This window comes from Schistocerca cancellata, chromosome 9, assembly GCF_023864275.1.
Source record: "Schistocerca cancellata isolate TAMUIC-IGC-003103 chromosome 9, iqSchCanc2.1, whole genome shotgun sequence".
Taxonomy (NCBI): domain Eukaryota; kingdom Metazoa; phylum Arthropoda; class Insecta; order Orthoptera; family Acrididae; genus Schistocerca; species Schistocerca cancellata.
In genome coordinates, this window is record NC_064634.1 from 90,445,203 (window position 1) to 90,449,609 (window position 4,407).

Below are 4,407 nucleotides of genomic sequence, written 5' to 3' on the forward strand. Positions count from 1 at the left end.
GTGTATGGAGGATATGTAAGGGGTAAGGTTTCCTGTGAAATTACTGCAGTGTAGTCAAAACAACCTTGCCAGAACGTGATGAGACATTTTAATGGCAACTTGTTTTGGACTTCGCTGGGAAACCTTACCCCTTACACATCCTCCATACAGTACCTATCTCTCCAAACATGGATTCCACATTTTTGGAGCCCTAAGAAAGACATTCGTGACTGTCGATTTGCTTCAGACGAAGAGGTGCATGCCTGGGTGCTATCATGGTTCCGTATTTGCTATCGCAAATATTTCTCCATGAAAGCATTGACGCTCTTGTGTCACGGTGCACTCACTCCGTCTTCAGGCCACGAGTGGCCTACCGGGACCATCCGACCGCCGTGTCATCCTCGGTGGAGGATGCGGATAGGAGGGGCGTGGAGTCAGCACACCGCTCTCCCGGTCGTTATGACGGTATTCTTGACCGAAGCCGCTACTATTCGGTCGAGTAGCTCATCAATTGGCATCACGAGGCTGAGTGCACCCCGAAATATGGCAACAGCGCATGGCAGCCTGGATAGTCACCCATCCAAGTGTCGACCACGCCCGACAGCGCTTAACTTCGGTGATCTCACGGGAACCGGTGTATCCACTGTGGCAAGGCCGTTGCCTGTGTCACAGTGGGATAAACATATTAACAGTTATGGCGATTAGTTTTGAAATAAAGCAGTTTAGTTACTGTTTTGTCACCTCTCTCATATTCATTTGACTGCCCCTTGTACACGGTCCAGTCACCTATGTTTGACGTCATCGCGTAGTAATCACTTATAGACGGCAGGTAGCACCACTATCGTTGGAGGTTATATAAGGCGTGATGGAGGGATGCGCGAAACAGTGGAGCTGCTATCGTACAGGACATGATAATTGGCTCTCGAGCTAAGGCTGGAAGTATTTCCGAAATGGCTAAGTATGTAAACAGTTGCGCGCCGCCTTGGTTGAAGTATACCGTGCACGGCAAGGTAGAGCTATCCCAAACCAGCACTGAGGCAACTGTGCTGCACCAGTGGCCATAGATGACAAGAGTGAATGACTGCTGCGGGATGTGTACCGGCGAACAGACGCGCAACTGTTGAGTAGCTGACCACCCAAATTAACCAAGCGGCTATCAACGGTGTCTCCTCAATGACCGTTCAGCGAACGTTGCTGTGCCGGCCGCTATGGCCGACGGGTTCTAGGCGCTTCAGTCCGGAACCGCGCTGCTGCTTCGGTCGCGGGTTCGAATCCTGCCACGGGCATGGATGTGTGTGATGTCCTTAGGTTAGTTAGGTTTAAGTAGTTCTAAGTCTAGGGGACTGATGACGTCTGATGTTAAGTCCCATAGTGCTCAGAGCCATTTTTGAAGTTGCTGCATACGGACCTTAGCAGTAGACGCCTGTTTCATGTGCCCATGCTGACCGCTGTTCATCGGCGACGAAGGATAGTTTCTACACGCCAATACCGTAACTGGGCGTCTGCTGAATAGCGACAGGTGACCTTCTCGGATGAATCGCGTTTTATGCTCCATTGGACTGATGCCCATTGCGTGTACTGTGTGAAACACGGGAAAGCCAACAACCTACATTCGTCGTGGCTTGTGGAATGTTTTCGTGGCATTCACTGAGTGATCTTGTCGTTATGTAAGACACAGAAGCAAGCCGATGGCATGTACCAGCAGAACAATGCAACGTGTCACACAGCTCGCAGCAAATTTGTGTGATCGAAATGCACCAGGATGAGTTTACCGTTCTCCATTGGCCACCAAAATCCACAGATTTAAAACCAATCGAGAATCTGTGGGACCACCTCGACCGGGCTATTCGCACCATGGATCCTCAGCCGAGACACCTAGCGCACCTGACCGCGGCACTCGAGTCAGCATGGCTCCACATTCCTGTGGGTGCCTTCCAGAACCTCACTCACTCTCTTCCTGTACGTCTGGCAGCGGTCCGCGCTGCAAAAGGTTTGACATGTGGTCACATTAACGTGACTGGACAATGTGTAACCATTTGCATATGCAAGCATGTATTACACTTAATGCTAATCTGTATTTCGATTCACCTGCTTTCATAGTGTTTTGATTGTAATTGGCAATGGGCATTTTGATTGAGGTGCCAAGTATCTTTACCAAAAGTTCTCCATCAAGCTACAATAAAAGTACAATTAACCTTTCTCATCTTCGAAGATACAGTTAATCTGTCTTTTGGGCTGTGGGTGTGACTGCTTGATGTGAGGATCGTTTATTTTGGTTCGCAAAATCGCCGGATACCAAGCCTGCGTGAAAATCTCTGGGACCGACTGGAATAACGCGAGATGGTGCCATGGACTCACATTCTGGAGGACAGCGGTTGAAACCCACCAGCGGCCACCCGGGTTAAGGTTTATTGCGTCTTTCCTAAATTGCTTAGGGCAAACGCCAGTATTATCCCTCTGGTTAGTACATGGCCGAGTTTCATTCCTTTCCTACCTCAATCCGAGCTTGTCTCCATCCCTAACTACCTCGTCGTCGACAGGAAGAAAAGTCTATTTTTTTTTTCCTGTATCTGCATATACATGATTACTCTGCCTCTCAGACTTAAGTGTTTAATCGTGTTCGTAGAACCTCTTTTAAGACTGTCGACCGTTCCACCCTTCAACAGCATGTGGGAAAAAAGAACACCTAAATCCTTCCGTGTGAACTCTGATTTTTTTATTATGATGGCTATTTCTCTCTATGTAGGTGAGAGTCATGCGAAGATCTAGTGTAAATCATTTTTCAGAGCACTCTGACCTTCTGGTGACTTTGGTAGCGACAGTGTCATCCGAGAACAATCTAAGAAGGCTACTCAGATCGTTTCCGTTATTGTTCATACACACCAAGGACACCAGACGTCTGTAACATTTCCTTGGGAAACCCCAGAAATCACTTCTTTGCTGGATACAGGTGGGTGAGAGATGTCTCACTTCAGATGTTACGGACATTATCGAAACAGTCAGTTGAGCCGACCGACGACACTTTTTATGATAGGAGTAGGTCACTAGAGCAGTGAAGAATTCCCAGCAACTCTGAAAAAGGGATAGCACATTCCCATTTGCAAAAATTGTCCTTGATCGGAAGTGACTAATTATACCTGCAAATACACACTGCTGGCGTCGGACTACTGCATAATTATGGTATCGCTTTTCACTCCTGTACAACTTAGTATGAGATTTATCACGAGTCGTATCGACCTGTGGTTCAAATGGCTCTGAGCACTATGGGACTTAACTTCTGAGGTCATCAGTCCTCTAGAACTTAGAACTACTTAAACCTAACTAACCTAAGGACATCACACACATCCATGCCCAAGGCAGGATTCGAACCTGCGACCGTAACGGTCACGCGGTTCCAGACTGTAGCGCCTAGAACCGCTCGGCCACTTCGGCCGGCCGTATCAACATACTTCTGTACCGTGGTCACTAATGCATGCCTATGCTGTGTCACTCAGATGTAGCCAACTCAAATCCTGGTACTGGAAGAAATTGCCACAACTAGTATTTAGCTAGCAGGAGAGGAGAGTTTGTAGTGAAAGGTTCCTATCAGCAGATATCGCTCCACTGTAGTGCATTAAAATCCAAACCTCTCGTGAAGCGAGGGATTGCAGCACTGTTGATGGTGATCCATCTGTCGGATCAGGAGATTAAGACTGGCACTCTCCCTTGTACTGATCGAGAGGATGAAATTAAACTATACGGCTCCATAAACCTTTTTAAGTCTTAAGCACATGTGATGTGTCTATACAGACTGAAGCAATGAACGAAAACTTGTAACAAGCCCAGGATTCGAACCCAGTTCTCCTGCTCACTAGGCAGATGCGTTAATCACTACGCCACCATGGCACAATGGCATTGAACAACTGCGCTGACTACCGTAGCACGTCTCCCTCCTAAATCCAAATTCCCGTTCACGCCTCAGCCTACTTGTCACATATGGTACAAATTTTCATTTCTCGCTGTTCCAATACAGTTGAGGAGCCCCTGTAATGCCATTCGAGTTTAGAAGGAATATAAAGCAGGCTGAAGCGTGAATGGGGATTTGGGTTGAGGATGGAGGTGTGCTGGGGTACTGCATACAGTTGTGCAAAACCATTGTGCCAGTGTGGCGTAGTGGTTAGTGGCTGCGCCTAGTGACCAGGAGACCTGTGTTCCAATCCTGGCCTCGGCATAAATTTTCATTCGTCACTTCAGTATACATATATACATCACATCACATCACATTCTTTCATCATCAAATAAAGGAACCATGGAGAGGTGTGGGTCTCAAGAATCGGTGCTTTGATATTCACCAGGAAGACTGCGGGCGCGGTTGGTGTCGATCTTACCACCACAAACAGAAGTGAAACTCAACGTCCCAGCTGGCTCTGTCTTTACACCATGCAAATG

At 47.7% G+C, this 4,407-nt stretch overlaps 1 pseudogene; it reads right to left on the reverse strand.

The window, feature by feature from the left end:
- Positions 1–523: 523 nt before the first annotated feature.
- LOC126102418 (5S ribosomal RNA) lies at positions 524–641 on the reverse strand (annotated as a pseudogene).
- Between the last annotated feature and the right edge of the window lie 3,766 nt (positions 642–4,407).